The 16630-nt window shown below is 47.8% G+C and overlaps 2 long non-coding RNA genes across 3 annotated transcripts in view; one reads left to right on the top strand and one right to left on the bottom strand.

The window, feature by feature from the left end:
* Nucleotides 1–16630, top strand: part of LOC116098272 — a 29178-nt gene that overhangs the window by 4118 nt on the left and 8430 nt on the right. The window lies entirely within an intron of this gene.
* The window catches only part of LOC116098270, a 28750-nt gene continuing 12164 nt past the window's right edge, over nt 45–16630 (bottom strand). The window contains exons 5-6 of one of the 2 annotated variants that reach the window (XR_004121765.1): nt 13490–13599; nt 45–609 (exon numbers count right to left, since the gene is read on the bottom strand). This is a non-coding gene — a long non-coding RNA (uncharacterized LOC116098270). The remainder of the gene's footprint in view (nt 610–13489; nt 13600–16630) is intronic. The other variant, XR_004121766.1, reaches the window with a different exon arrangement.

Raw genomic sequence — 16630 nt, 5'->3', positions numbered from 1 at the left:
AGATAGGTAGGTAGGTAGGTAGGTAGGTAGGTAGGTAGGTAGGTAGATAGATAGATAGACAGACAGACTCGACTCATTCTTTCAGTTCTGTTCCTCTAGGGATTCATGAAAGAACTTGGCAACCCCTGGACATTCGCTGTTAGTCTAGAGTGGGATTTGTTAGTATATTTTATCTCTATGACAAAGTGCCAATGGAAAATCAACTTAAAGGGGAAAAGGCTTGCTGCGTCCTGGATTCAGCAGCTTTGGTCCTTAGTCATTTGGCTCTGCTGCTTCTGGTTGGCATGGTGAGACAGGACGTTATGGTGGTATATGTGCTTGGGCCAGGTGGCTCATTCATGGCACGAAGAAGGCAGAGAGAGGGAGACAGGAAGGATTCAGGAATAGACAGATGTTTCAGAGACATGATGACCCAGTGTCTTGCTTCCTCTAGGGAGGTGTTCCCTCTGCAAACTGATTCATCTATGATATTATCAATGGGCCCATTCACTGGTGGGTTTAATGTCTTCACAGTCCAATCAATATTGCCACCTTTGGGATCAAAGGCTCTAAGCCATGATCCTCTGTAGGGACACTTCATAGCAAAGCCACACAGTAAACTGGAACAGTCTAAAAAAAAAAAAAAAAAAAAAAAAAAAAAAAAAAAAAAAAAAAAAAAAAAAAGTTGTCATCACCATTACTCTATGGAGAGCAATCATAGTCAGTGTTTAATCATAGTCAGTGTTTAGGCTTCCTGCCAGGTGGTCCCAGCACAGTTTCCTTGCAGCTTCATGGCAGCCTGGTACCTGCTCTTGTTGTAAGCACCCCCACTTTACAGTGGAGTGCAGCAGAGGCTGGGAGACAGCTTTAGATTGACTGTCTGAAGTGGGAGAGTTGGCATCAGTGAAGCATGGGCTTAGCCTGGATCCACCTGATGACCCAACTGGAGTTACGAAACCAGGCTCTGCTGTACCCGGCAGCCATGTCTGATGTTTCTCCCCCTACCCCACCCCTGTTCCCATCATTACTCTGCCCATAGTACACCTGAAGGCTTTGGGGTGAATTACAAGCTGTGAAGGGAGGAACGAAAAAGGGCATGGTGATGTTCTTCTACCTCCTGGAGAGGCCGGCAGGGAAGCAGGAAGAGGCGGTTTCCACTCCACCACCTTACACTGCGTATCTCACAGGAGCTATCTCTGGCTTCTTCTACCTGGTGGGCTGGAGAAGTCCCATGAGCTCCCCAGCGTCAAACTTTCACGTGGACTTGTGCAGGAAAGGAGACGTAGCGATAACAAGCCCTTTCTTTTGAGGCCTCCAGACTTAGTGTTCATCCCTGATTCATGTGCAGAGCATTCTGAATCTAGTGCCAGCTTCCAGGACGTGAGGGGCAGGCATGGTGACTGTAGGAGTGGCAGGGACTTATGGCCTCTGCCCTCTGAACCACATAGTAGGTAACGCCCTAGGACTTATAGGCTAGCTCTGTCCCCTGACTTCTTCTTCAGCCCGTCTGCTTATGTTGTACATTTCTAGTCCCCACATTCAACTCTTTCCCGATTGAAATGCCCAGAGTCATTTTGTTTCCAGAACCTCTCCATAGCATGCCCCTCACCCAGTCCCTGCTGTGTCTTTGTGGTTTGCTATTGTCTTTCTAAACCTTCATTTGTGTTGTTCCCAGCAGCATGTACCAGGAGTTCTTTGTTACACCTAACCCTCTCTCCCTCCCCTGTGCCTTATTTATTTATTTATTTATTTATTTATTTATTTATTTATTGCTTGGTGGCTCAAGTTGGATTTCTTTCTCTTGCAACTGAGGGTGCATGGCCCATATGTTAGATCAGTTAATCTCACAATACCTCTCATAGTAGCTATTATTCACCCCATTTATAGATATGAAACTGAGGCTGTAGACAGAAAAGGGGTGCTGCTAGCTCTCAGGCTATCCTGTGAGTTAGAAAGGGGTGCCTCATCTATAGAATGCATTCCAAAATCCACCTCCCTCCCCACCCTGTGCACACATACACACACCAGAGTGGTTGAGTTATCAGGACAGAATGGCACATTCTTCCTGGCTCTGGGGAGGAAGTTCCAGAGGGCAGAGCAGTCCTTACCTTCTAAGCCAGGTATCGAAGAGAAGAGACACCCTATGCAAGCATCATGGTCTCAGGTGTAAGGGGTTAGCCCCTCGGAGTCAGTACAGGACACACCCAGACATCAAATTCTCAGCACAGAGAATTGTTACTCTGGGCCAGCAAGCCAGGTTGGGGTCGGGGGTTAGCATTGCTGCCTCTGGATTGGGTAAAGGCAAACAGGCAACAGCAGCAGGTGTTTTTTGCAGGAGTGGTTTTTAAAGAAGAAAAACAGGAGTCTGTGCTAAGATGGGTTGGTAAATTAAATCCTAATTGGACGTATTAGCCAAATAATGAATTTTGATTATTGGATGTTGGTGTTTTGTCTCAGGGATGCGTCAGTGGCCAAATAAGGGAATGGACCTTGAGGGCCACAGCGCCTTAGGAATGTAGTCTAATGGTTAGGATGGGAGAAAGAAGGGTAAAGGTCAAAACCTGTCAGCGCCGTGTTTGTGGTGCTCTGGTCTGTTCAAGAGCCCTTCATCCCCACCTTCCTTATTTTATTATTGGCTTGCTGGGTGTTGGGTAAGTGAGCATCATTCTCTCTGGCTGCTTCCTGCTGCTTTTGGGGTGTCAATGTTAGGGACCCCAGGGAACTGGGTTGTTGATCAGGTCCAGGAAGAGCAGGCGGTATCAGTTACTGTCTAGGTTCTGAGAGACCATCTGGGCTAGGGAACTGTGTTGAAGCAACTTATGAGGCTGAATCATCTGGGGCTAGCTGCTTTAGGGATGTGTAGGATGCAGTCTGTGAGGGAACACCTGGAGCTGGCCACTAGCTGGAGCACTTTGTAGTTGATTTGAGATCAATTGGAACATACTAAGGAGGGACAGAAGACTATAAGGTTAAGGGGTTTTGGGGGGAAATATACATGGTTGTACATTTGAAACTTTAAGGCTCACGGTCTTGGTGGTTGGGGGAGGAGAGTCTCAAGAACAAGGAAAGGGGGAGAGGACCAGGAAGAGGGGGAGAGATCCCACCCTCAGGAGTAGACAGATGGGGAGACATAGGCTGTTGGTTGACAGGAAGTACTAATCTGAAGTATGTTCAAACTATGAAAGGTGGATTCAAATTGATTTCTTGAAGCTTATAAGAATGTTTTTAAGTTTATAAGAGGTAATGGTTTTAGATATATTAGCATTAGTTATGTTCCCTCCTTAAGTCACAAAATTCTAGTAGTGATAGGGTTGGGATCTGGGCCAAATCCTTTCCTTTGCCATCCCTGTCTGTGGTGGTTTGAACATGCTCGGCTCATGGTAAGTGGCACTATGAGTCAGTGTGGTCTTTTGGGAGTAGGTGTGGCCTTGTTGGAGGAAATGTGTCACCGCGTGCGCAGCCCTTGAGGTCTCCTAGGGCTTAAGCTCCGCCCAGTTGGAAAGAGAGCCTCCTTCTGCCTGCCTTCAGATCAACTCTGAGCTCCTTCTCCAGCACTGTGTCTGTCTCCGTGCTGCCATGCTTCCGATTGTGATGATAATGGATTGAACCTCTGAAACTGTAAGCCAGCCTCAATTAAATGTCTTCCTTTGTAAGTTGCCTTGGTCATGGTGTCTCTTCACCACAATGAAACCCTAAAACACAGTTCCTTCCCCCTCCCACCCCATCTTACCACTGCTTACCCTCCCCTCATTCCCCTCCCCTCTCCTCCCTTCCCTCCTTCCATGCTGTATTGTGTTCCTAGATAAAGGATGTGCCCATGACATTGCTTGTTTAGGTGTCTATGCATGGATGCTTATGAATGTGTATTCTTAGTACATCATGCTGTGCCTGTACTTTCAGTAACTGTGTATGGGATGAGTGGATGAATGAATGAAAGAATGAGCTGTTTCCTCAAATACATTATAAACACATGACAAGTAGGGGCTGCAACGGACATCACGTAGACACCTCTGTGTTCCTATGTATTTTAGTCACTCAGTAAAGATGCCTTCTCAGTGGTGAAGGTGGTTTTACGCTCTGACTGCTGCCAGAGTTTGTCTTGGGGTTGCATTGAGAAGTTTCCATGGAGGATGGGGAGCCTGACTGAAGAGAAACGTTTCTCCAGAGAAAGGAAAGGGCATCCATCCCTAACTGAGGGAGATCTAGGTGAAAGGGGCATGCTAGGCTTTAAAGACAGTCTGGAAATCAGCTCTGTCAGTCAGGAGACCAGCCGAAAGTCATCCCAGCCTCAGATCCGGCTCCACCAGACCTCTGTTTACAGAGAGGAACTAGAAGCCATTGACACAAACCCAATGCGCCACAGTCCCCCGGGAATACAAGGACATGAGCAACTACTACTGTCAGAGGTGTCCTATAACTAAAACTGCCCACAGCATGCAGCTAGAGTTCCGGCTCTGCGAAGGTGTGCGTGGGGATGGAAGGAGTGGGAGGGGGGCACAGCATGACCTGGTTTCCAAACCAGCCTTCTCCTCTGCACCTCCATCGAGACCTCAGATGGAGGGGGCAGGCTGGCCACTGCTCGAAGAGGTGCCTGCTCCTTTGGCTTTCAAAACACTTTATACACTACAAGACTGCCTTACAACACTTTAAGCTCAGTACTTTTTACCTGGAAGCCTCAGCTTCCCTCAACTATAGAAAACTGGACTTGAGCCAAGATGATGTCCCATATCCTCATACCCAGACTCTGAGGTGTACTTTCAGAAAGGGCATTCCCCTTGATGGTTCTGTGGAGTAAGACCTACTGGTTCCAGGCACCAGGCACACCAGCTACCACCATTGAGAAAGGGTAAGACTCCCTCCCTCTCTCCCCCTCTCTTCTCCTTCCCTTTCTGTCTCCCCTACTCCACTGCATCTGCCTGCTGATTTTATTATCCTAGTTACTTTCTTTTTAACCAGGCCTGTAACTTCTCAACCTGATTAGATCCACCCTTTGTTAAAAGTAGAAGCAAACCCAATCCAGTCTATACTAGTTTAAGCAGGAAATGGGACTGTAGAAGGACCTAAAGATCCTGCGAGAACTCAGGGGAGAATATAGGTGTGGTCCTCTGAAGGGACCAGAGTGACAGAATGTCTCCATTAGTTTTCCTCTCTGCTCCTCACTCCTTCAATGCTTCTCCCACCCCATTTCTGTTTCTCTCCCTACCCTCCACCTCTTCCCCTTTCTCCCTCCACCCCTGTATTCTTTCCTTTCCCTCTTTCCCTCTCTTCTTTCTTCCTTTCCTCCTTCATGAAAAAAAGAATCACCTCACCCATCTACCAAGAGCACAAATGAAAGATCTAGATATCCTAAGAGAGTAACTCTCTTCCTTAGTCCCATTTCATGGCTCTCTGACTCACAGCACTTTTTTTTTTTTGGCAAGACTTTTAGTTAGTTAGTTAGTTAGTAACAGGGTTTCTCTGTGTAGTCCTGGATGTCCTGGAATTTGCTCTATAGGCCAGGCTGGCCTTAAACTCAGAGATCTGCCTGCCTCTGTTTCTCAAGTGCTGGGATTAAAGGTGTGGGCTGCAGCTAAGACTGTCACCCCACTAACCACCAGGTTGATCAGGCTGCTCTGGTTGGCTAGGTGGGTATCCCCGTCCACCCTGCCCGTTCTGTTCCATGTGCATGCCTCCTAAAGCTGCTCACTTGGTCAGCTGCGTACTCCGTCGAAGAGGAAGCTCTTCCCCACATAGGGTACACTAGTAGCTATGCTTCCCTGCTAGAGCCTCCAAATCTCAAGACTCTTTTATTAAGAGACCCTTGAAATCTACTCCCCTGTAATTATGAGAGGGAAACACACATCATCATCATGTGGCTGGACTAAGGGGCGCCATAGACTGAATTGGAAATGTGCTCTCACAGGCTCATGTTTTGAAAGCTTTGGAACCTTCATGACATGGAAGCTTGCTGGCAGAGGCAGGTCAGTGGAAATAGGCATTTGATGACTCTGTCCTGGCCCCTAATACTAGCCACTGTTCCAGCAGATGAACAAGCCTCCACCACTGTGAGTCCTGGCCACCCCAGCATGATGGACTGAAGCCCACTGAAACCATGGGCTAAAATAATCCTCGAGCAGCTGTTTCTGTCCTGTATTGTGGTCAGAGAAACTTGAAAATAGCTATCACGGGGGCATGGCTATTAAAATCAGCAAGCACTCTAAAAGCACCCAGGGTGGGTGACACTGGAGCAAGGACAGAAGCCACCACTGCACCCTTTATCCAAGCCAGCCCTTTTACCGAACAAGGATGTTCTGAGAAGCTGGCATAGGGAATGGTACCAGGATCAGGCCATGAAAAATTCATTAAATGCCTGCCCGCCTCTGTGAGGAAGCCGTGCCAAGCTTCATTCGTACGCATCATTAATTCAGTCCCCAGCTGGACTCTGGCTCAATGCTTGCAGTCTTAGAGCTTGGATGGGCAGTCAGCCCATGGTCCTCTGCAGGTGATCTATGCCGACGCTGCCTTTGCTCTGGCAAAGTCTCCTTTCAAAGTTATTGCCAGTTAACAGATTCTCCACAGCCCTAACTACCCCTTGGAGGACATTTGGGGCTCCAGATTCATAGTTAGCACCTTTTTCTGCTTAATTACAGCTATATGGAGAGCTCCACGCCCCTCTGTTTGCTTTGCCTGTTGAGATACTTGCTCAAAGCCAACAGCCACCTGCTTGGCTCTAGGAAAGGCTGGAGAGGAAACCCTTTTATCGCAAAGAGTAGAAACTGCCCCAGGGAGAGATGTCTGGGAGGATCCAGAGGGAGAACACCAGGTGGGGCGTTAGTTCCTATCTCTAAGTTATTACTATGCACCTGCCATTCTTTTCTTTGGTGACCATCTCTTAGAGACCACATCCCCTATGGTCCTGCTACTCGTGCATAGACCCTTCCCTCAGTGAACTAGAGCCAACCTTTGTTCGTGACTAGTAGACTTCTGCGGAAAGGGCATTATGTGACCCTGAGGTTAGTAAACCCTCAGCCTCTTGGTTAGCTTGCTTTGGGGGTAGCCAGCTACCATGTTGGAAGGACATTCAAGCAGCCTCCTAGAAAAACCCACGTGGACTGAAATGGAGACCAGCAGAGTTAGCACCACCTGCCAATCATCATACTGCCTCAGTGGTGGGTGTTCTGGCCCATCAGTTCCCAACAGACCTCAGCTCTAGCTTTTGTGCCTTCCGGCTGTAACTTCTGTCACCCGAGGAGGGATGGGCTGTCTTCACTGTGCTTCAGTAGGCTTATCCACACACCTAAGAGTGCAGTGTCCTAGTTAAGGTTTCTATTGCTTTGAGAAAACACCATGACCTAAAAGCAATTTGGTGAGGAAAGGGTTTATTGGGCTTATAGTATCACATTGTGGTCCATCACTGAAGGAAGCTAGGGCTGGAAACTAGAGCCAGGAGCTGATGCAGAGGCCATGGAGGAGTGCTGCTTACTGGCTTGCTCTGCCTACTTTCGTATAGAATCTAGGACCACCAGCCTAGAGTTGGTACCACCCACAATGGACGGGGCCTCCTCCCATCAATCCCTAATTAGGAAAATGCCCTACAGCCAGATCTTAGGGAGATGGTTTCTCAATTTGGTATTTTAAACCTCCTTTTAGATAACTGTAATTTGAATGTCATTGACAAAGACTAGTCAGAACGTGCAGTAAATGAGCATTGATGGTTTAAGACATGTTTGGGGGTATCTGTCATTCAGCAGCAGCTCACTGGCTCCCTCTGTTGTACTTTATGTTTTCTCTTAATGGTCACAACAGGCTCTCAGGTGGATGCTAACAGCCCTCTTTATTTTACAGGTGAGGAAACTGAGGCTCAGATTTTCCTCTTGCCTCCTCCACATAGCAAATCCTAGGTCAATGGAGACCCCTCTGTGCTCGGTCCTCACCCTTCCAACAGCATAGACCTATAGTTCCGCATAGAAGAGCATCCTTTTCCCCTCTGTGTGGAGTGGGCCTCTTCGTTAGGTCTCTATTGCTGTGATAATTACCATAACCAAAAGGAACTTGTGGAGGAAAGAGCATATTTCGTCTTACAGCTTGTAGTCTATCACTGAGGGAAGCCAGGACAAGAACGGAGGCAGACACTGTGGAGGGACGTTGCTTACTGGCTTGCTACCCATGGCTTGCTCAGCCTGCTTTCTTCTACCCAGGACCACTCCCAGTGGGCTGGGCCCTCCCACAGTCCTCATTAAACAAACAAACAAACAAACAAACAAACAAAAAGATGGAGAGAGCATCTCCTCAGCTAAGGTTCTCTCTCCCTAAAGGACCTTGGTTTGTGTCAAAGTTGACCAATAAGTGCCTGGCAGTGAGCCGGAGATGAATGGCCCTAACTCCACAGCATCCTCCAGCAAATGTGGGCCCTGTATGCACCCCAGACTTTGAGGAAGAGCCCCTTGAATCATGCTTTACTCACTCTTACACATTGTCCAACAAGGAAGCCTCTCAGCTGCCCATAGGGACACCTACCTTATAGCCACTTTCCTCTCCTCGTTAGACTACCCAACAGCGAGCGACTCCCCAGTTAACTGCCTCCATTCACATCCTTGTCTTGTGGTGGTTTTATAGAATGGACCGAAGTCCAAAGCAGAGAAGAAATGAAGGGTCAGCAGGTAACAGCACTTGCCACCAACCAAGCCTGATGGACCAAAGTTCTGTTCCTGGGACCCATGCGGGAGAATGGAAGCTCTGACTCACAAAATTGTCTGTCCTCTGACTTCCACAGATGACATACTGTGGCACATTTGTGCCTGGGTAGGTGGTGGGTGTGGACCCTTGCATACCATAATAAGTAAATATAATTTAAAAATACTTAAAAATAAGGGATGACAAAGCTAGGGTTAGAACGAAGAGCTCGTTTGCACGTGAGCTATTTGAGAGCCTGCTGACATAGCTGAGTAGCTTTCCAGGCATACTCTTGAACAGACACACAACAGACCTAAACCCTGCTAAGACTCTGTGGGTCCTCAGCAGCAGTCATACAGGAACCCAGCGCTCTAGTGGGCTCCTGCAAGGCAGGGAGAGGAGAAGTAGAAAAGATAATTGGAGAGAGAGCTAGGTTTAACTTGATAGTACAATGTATATACAGTATTAAAATATCATGAATAATTTCATGCATAATTTCTGTGTTTTATGTACCAATGAGGAAGTTTTAATTAATAACATTTAGGGATTATCTGTCTTTAAGGGTTAACCACATATCTGAGCTCTCCTTTCTTGTAAATCTTTGAGGATTCGTTAATTAAACGGGGCAAGAGAATGCTATCCGATGTTCTCTGTGCTTCCGAATTTGCCATCACACCACCGGTTTATGCTGAACCAGGCTTCATGCCTTCAGGATGAAGTGATAAAATGAGCCTGGAGCCTGCTCCTCATGCTATCAGCTAGGGGTCCCTGCACGCTTGGAGGCTGTGAGCTACTGCAGCCGAAGCCCCAGAGAGTATTGAGAGCAGGTGTTACACAGGCTCACTGGGGTGGAAGTGCCCCGGTTCATTTCTCTCCCCCTCACTTGCTCCCTTAAAAACATCAGCCTAGATATGAGGGGAGGTGCCTGGTTTTACTGTAGCTTGTTATGCCATGTTTGGTTGATATCCCTGGGAAGCCTGCTTGTCTCTGAAGGGGATGAAGGAAGAATGGATCTGGGGAAGCGGGAGGGGGTGAAGTAGGACTGGGAGAAGAGGAGGGAGGGGAGACTGTAGTCAAGATGAAATACATGAGAGAAGAATAAATTAAAAAAAAAAAAAAAGATCAGTGCCTTCGTCAGTCCCTTTAGGCTGGACCAGAGAGCCAGAATCTGGAGAAAGTCTACCTGGATCTGGAGAAAGCCCAGGCTTTTATTTGGCCCCACAGTGTCTAGAGGTCCATGGCTCCTGGGCTTAACCTTCCTAAACAAGGAGCAGTCTGACTTCTAGCAGACTGTATTTTTCTTTGCCAGTGGCTTCCTGTTCACACCTGCCTCTTCTTTTACCTCCAGAGCTAACCTAGGATGCCTTGCCCCTGCACCAGAGAGAACTGAATAAGCAGAGCAAAGTAGCAGCTGAGAAATGTATCTACCTAGTAGAATGTTCTAGAAAGTTCTAGCCTCCACTACCACCATACATCCGCAGGCGGCCTGGGTAGGGTGCTGGGTAGGGTGCCGGGTGAGGGTGTTTTGTAGCCACATATACCTAAAGAAATTCTCCATACAAAAGTCTTCACAGATTAACAATACACATTAGATATTAAAAGCCCAACACATCCTAGAACCAAGGAACCAATTTTAACCTAGTATTTTCCAAAAACAGCATTCGCATCTTTTAAACCTACCTCTAAACACCCGGTAGAGCACCCATGTTCTACAAAACAGTTTGCAACCACTATCTGAAATATGTAAATTATTGCCTACCATAAGATTTTTTTTTTTCCTTTCTGGAGACTGATTCATGGTAGAGATCTTGCATTCGTGAAACGAGCCAGACGAGGACACTGTCCTCTGCCTGCCAACCTCTTCAGATGGCTGAAGAGTTAAACGGGCATAGGAGTGTTGGGTGGAGCATACAGCAGTACAGATGTTGCTTATTACTGCTTGGAAACTCTCCGTCGCAGTCTTGTTTATAAGCATTGCTCAGAGGGGAGCGTCTAACATCTGCGGCAGGTGGATGCCAGGCGTTAAGACTCAAGACCTGCCAGATGGGTCAGTTGGGACACCCACCGGAGGAAAGGGGGAGTCAGATGCAGACCCAGCAGTGATGCATTCCAGTGCTGCCTGGATGATTCCAAGGCCAATCTCAAAAGCACTCTGGAGCTGGGCTTTAGAACCTTGTGGAGGGCAGGGAAATGGGTCATTCTGACTTCATTGGATCTCCTGGATCCCAGAAAGGAGAGATGCTCGTAGAGGGGGCAATCTATTCATCAGATGTGATCCTTCCCACCTTAGGCCAGCAACAGTTGGTAGAGTAGATCATTCATTCTCGTGAGAGGGGACCTGGGTGCTACTCCATCGGGTTCAAGGAGATTGAAGTTTTGAGTCTTGACTTCCTGGGACTAGCGATTAACAATCCAATCACTCATTTATTGATTTGGAGAGAAGATTAATGTCTTGCTTCTTGGACCTGATCTTTACATACTAAACAGGCAATATACAGAGAGACCTTGCTACGGATTGATGGGGCTTGTTTCCATAGACTCGTGCATTCGTCACCTGGTCCCCAGCAGAAGTGTGGGGAGGAATCAAACCTTTAAGAAGTGGAGCTCAGTAGAAAGTCATGAGGACATGGGGGCTCATGAATGAATGGCTGTTGTGTTATAGATTTAGGTCAGATCTGGTAGGAACTAATTAGCACCTGTGAGAGTAGTTGCTATACAAAGTACATTTGGCCCATCCCCAGATTCTTCCTGATTCTTGCTTATCATGTGACTCAGCTTCGAATGCTCATTTTCCCCATCTGCTTCTCTGCCCTGCTGTGATGCATGGGGTAGCCTGACTAGGATATAAGCACCATGCTTTGGGCCTTCCAGCAACCAGAACGGTGAGCCAGATAGGCTTCTGTGTTTCAAAGATGTCTGAGCCTCAGCTATTTTGTTATAGAAAAACGCAACTGACGAAGACAGACACAAAATGTAAACCTTCCCTTGATGTGTGGTGATTAGGGAAGGTCAAATCATCCCTACCATCATATAGCCCCTCTTTCCTCTCAACCATCCAAAGGACCTCTTTAGGTCCCTTTAGGGACATTACTCCTAAAATGAACTTCTGACTCTTTGTTCTCTGACCTTCATTGTAGTCACGGGTCTCTTGTCCTTGAAGCTTCTGGAGTTGGCCCAGACATTGTCCACTAAGAGATGTTTCCTCCTTCCGGGTATTATAGCCCCTGGCCAGGGAGAGTGGCCATGCCTACCCAAGGCCAAAATGATCGGCTTGACTGGTGTGTTTTCCAGGGACTGCTCCTTCCCCTCACGCTGTCCACACAGGTATGTGTGAAGGAAAGGCACTTTTCTCTGGGAGGAGGCTTCTGCCAGGCTTCATTGTTTCTTCTGGGTTTCCTTCGGACTTCCATCTGCAAGTTGAACCTTCATGAGATTCTTATTAAGGACCAGGTCCGTCACCTCGGGCCTCACAATGTTCCCGACACTTTCCACTCTGAATGTCGTGTGTCCTGGACTTGAGAGCTCGGAGTGGAGCAATCTAAAGTGTGGCACTTTCACACTTTCTGCCCTCCCTATTACACCTTCCTTTTTTTTATTTTATTTTTTTAAAGATCCTTCATTATTTATCATGTTTGTTTACATGTATGTATATGCGTCTGTGTGAATGTGTGCCACATGAAGACAGGTGCCCATAGAGGCCCGAAGAAGATAGATACTGCAGCCCCTGGTGCTGCAGTTCCAGGTGGTCTTGAACTGCTTAATGTGAAAGCTGGGAACTGAACTCTGATCCTCTGGAAGAAAAGGCAAGCGCTTTTAACTGCTGAGTCATCTCTCCAGCCCCCTGCCTTTGGCCTTCGGCAGTGTTTCCTGGCAGTTGTAGAAGGGGTGATGCCCATTAACCATGACTCAAAGGCTTTCTCCACTCCCTTCCCAATATATCATTCTCCACAAAAAATGAAGAGAGTGAATGCTTGGCTCCAAGCCTCAGTTTCCCCTTGGCAAGATAAGGATAACCCCGTAAATGTTAAAGACAGTGTCATTAACACAAAGAAAGTAAAGATCACGGAGAAGGAGCTTGCTCACAGTCACCCAGTTATGAGAGAGCAAGACCTGAAGGGAAGAGTTTCTAATAAATATGGAGCGCTGGATATAGTGCCACAGCCTTCCAACCTTCTAGTGCGATAAAATCCAGTGTGCCTGAGTCAGGAACTGAGATGGGGGGGTGGGGGGGGGTGATTTTTGTTGCTATAGCAAAACACGTCAGAGAAACTATTAAAAAGCAGCAAAGGTATTTGTGCTCATGGTCACTTGGCTCCATCGCTTCTGGACTCCTGCACTATGAAGCGGAACAACCCAGCATGTGAAAGAATAAAACTGCTTACCTGTGGCAAACAGAAGGCAGAGAAAAACCAGAAGGAAGGAGCCAAGGACAAGACATTCCCTTCCAGTAAGCCAGTTCTTTCAACCAGGCCCCACTGCCTAGTGTCTGCTACCTCCCAAGAGTGCCATCAAATTTTGAACCCAACATTGCATTACTCTGATGATTAGGTCAGAGCCTGTATGAGCCAATCTCCAAAACCATATATGCCTTTTGAGTCCTTTTTCTTGGGGGGGGGGGATGAGGGGAGGAGAGGGAGTATTTTTCATTTGTGCATTTGGGGTTTCCTTTTGGCTTATAGAGACAGGGACTCAAGAAGCCCAGGCTGTCCTTGAACTCACTGTGCAGCTGAGGATGACCATGGGTTGTTTTGATCTCTCTGCCTCTACCTCCCTAGTGTGGGGATTACAGGCTGTGCCACCACAGGTTGGGCTGAGGATCAAACCCATGGGGCTCCATGCAGGATCTGCAAGCACTCACCCACTGGAGCCCAAGCTGAGCTCCTCTCAGAGTTTTCGTTTGATTTTGTTTCACGAGGGCGCTTAGTGGGGGAACACATCACCTCTAACTCGGAACAGATTTCTCACAACCTAAAAAAAAAAAAAAACACTGGAGAAGTCTGGATCTGGGCTGTACGCTTCCCTTGTCACTGACGTTATGGCTCCAGGAGCCTGTTATTTCACAGACCTTCCTGCTGGCCTTGCAACCATTCCAGGGTCTTTACCTGTCTACCACGCAACGACGGGATTCTTATGGGGATCACAACTGGAATTGCACCACTTACAAATGAGCCTGTTTCTAAATCTCCAGCTTTGGTTTCTTGCCTGCAGAGACGGGGGTGGGGGGTGAAGGGGTGAGGAGGATGGGGGGAGGGACACAGCAGTAGTTTGTCAAGAGGACTATGAAAGTCCTGAATAAACAATATTAACAATGCATTCCACAGAGAAGCTTCTCTGTAAACCTCATACCCCATTCCTCCCCCTCCAGGGTGTCCTACCCACTCCCCAGCAATCAGCCAGGCTCCATTGTCTCGACCATTGGGAGAGCCGTCCAGGGAAAGAGAGGAAACCTCTATTCGTCTGCAGCTCTGCTGTGCCTTTTTTCGAAAGGCGCGCTGCCTTACACATCAGCTGAGGTGTGGGAGGAAGTTATGTCAGGCCCTGTCATGCGCTGGGCACCTTCTCTGAGGTCAGGACACTGTGAGCAAAGCCTCAGAAATCCCAGCGTGCGGCTCAGCAGCGCGCTGTCAGAACTGACAGCCACCATCTGATGTGAATTACCTCCAGCTAGCAAGAGCTAAGCCCTTCACAGGACTTTTACTTCCTAAGGAACTCAGAAGCACAAATGAGGCCTGAGGAGAAAAGCCGAGCATTTGCAGGGATTAAAGACATCGGATAGCGAGCATTTCCTGGCCCACAGGACCCTGCCATGCGGCTGGGGCAGAGGTGGAGGGATCTAGATGTGGTTTAGTTACAATGATAACCTATTTCTGTTGGCTGCCTGTGTGAAGTCTGAGGAAAGGCTAAGCTAGATTATCCTTAGATCCAAGCCAGGCACCTTCAGAAGCAAAAGCCTAGGCTTTCTACGGGTTTCCCATTAAAGTAACTCAACTCCTTTTCTCGTCTCGGCTCCGTTATCCAGAGAGAAAGTGAAGTAGACAAAGGACAAGAGGCCAAGCAGAGATCATCCCTGGGCTAATCAGCCATAGCCCAAAAGTAGGAATACAGCAGCCAAGGGGCCCTTCCGTGGGGTTCCTTTCAGAGATGGGAGCCTATTCATTGGACTTGTCTGTAACAATAGGTAAGTTATACATAGCAAGCCCTTGCTGCCTGTGCCTGGTTCCCGATGTACCACATCATTTGCATAGTTTTCTGGGACATCTTTGAGCTTTCTCACTGTGCCAAGCTTTGTCCTGACTTAGGGCTTCTGAAGGTTCCATTCCTTCCGTGTGGTTAGCTATTTCTAGCCTCTGACTCTCATGGCTCCTGTCCTTCAGCTTTTTCAGTTCTTAAGTTAGGTCTCTGACCACAGCCCCCGGGGCTGACTCACGGTTGCCAGACTCACACGCTGGCAAAAATCTACACTCTTCCTTTGCAAGGTGACTAGAACGGCCCATTCTCCAGTCTCGCTGCTTCACGTTTGTGTCTTGTATTTCTTGTTTTTCACTCTGTTCCCATTGTTGGTCATATTGTTGTGAGCAGGCAGGTGCTTGCTATATTTTCTGTTCTCTGGAGTTAGGTTTCTGTAACTCTGACAAAATCTCCGAGCAAAACCAGATTAAAGGAGGAGAGCTTTGTCCTGGTTCCAGTCCATGGTTCCCCGGCCCTGTTGCTTTTGGCCTGTAGAGAGGCAGAACATCATGGAGGGGCCTCATGGCAGCTGGGAAGCAAAACAAACAAGAGGAAGGAGTTGAGGTCCCAGCATCCCCTTCAGAGAAATGCCCTCAGGGACCTATTTCTCCTGTATGTTTTACTTCTCAAAGACGTCACCACCTCCCAATGGCGTTGCGTGTTGGTAACAACAACCTGTGGCCTGTGGGGGACATTTGAGATCTACAGCATAACGGATGAACTCACAAACCCTCAGAAGACCTTTATCTTGGTATTGTTATTTTTCACGTAGGGCAGAGGCTTAGTGAGTACAAACTGTGTGTGTGTATGTGTGTGTGTGTGTGTGTGTGTGTGTATGTCTATGTGTGCGTATGTCCATATGTGTTTCTCTCTCTCTCTCTCTCTCTCTCTCTCTCTCTCTCTGTGTGTGTGTGTGTGTGTGTGTGTGTGTGTGTGTGTGACATAGCTGGGGAGCTGAAGGGCCACAGTGCAGGATACTGTGGTTAGAACTCTTAAGGTCAAAGTCGGGCCATGGCCCCCCTAACAAGACTGTCTCAACAGGCCCGCTAACGAGACAAAGACTAGTGAAAGGCAGAGAAAGGAGGTTTATTCAATGCAGCCACATGGGAAGGGGACCAAATGGAGAGGTCTCGTGACTCTTCCCTCAAGGCCATTTTTGGGATCCCGACTTGACATTCAAGTTCAGAGAAGGAGTAAGTTACGCATAGCTGACCAGGCCTAGTCCAGGTGTGGTCCTGCCCATCACTGACCCATCACTGTCTGGACTCCAGTGTCTTGCAAGGTGGTTTGAGAATGTGTCAGAATTGTATGTAATCTCTTCCTGGGAGACAAGTTCCTCCTCTGGCTGGTACTAGGTCTTAGCTGATCTCTCCCCCTAGCATAAGGTTCCTCAGTGGTCTCTCAGGAGTTTAGAAGGAGAGAAGTAAGGATCTCTCTGTAGAATCTCTTCCCTCCTGTTGGGATGTTACAGTAGCAGAATCCTCAAGAGCCAATTGTTCTCTTTTTTACCTACCCCATCTTTGTAGAGACCACTGAGGCCTCATGCTTCTAAAATCCAAGGTCTTGGGTGATCAGACACCCCAACCCCAATTAAACAATGAAAAAAAAAACCCATATTCCTGGCCCCTTGTGTGTGCAAGGCTTTGGCTCAGTGGGGCTGGGCAAGGCTTTAGTACTTGCAGTTTCTAACAAGCATCCCCCTGGTGATTCTAACACACACATTCCATGCTGGAAACCCAAAGCCTTGGGGTATCTGGTTCTCGTCTGATTT

Source organism: Mastomys coucha, unplaced genomic scaffold, assembly GCF_008632895.1.
Source record: "Mastomys coucha isolate ucsf_1 unplaced genomic scaffold, UCSF_Mcou_1 pScaffold20, whole genome shotgun sequence".
Classification (NCBI taxonomy): Eukaryota; Metazoa; Chordata; class Mammalia; order Rodentia; family Muridae; genus Mastomys; species Mastomys coucha.
Note: the sequence above shows the minus strand (reverse complement) of the source record. Positions and strands in the feature narration are given on the sequence as shown.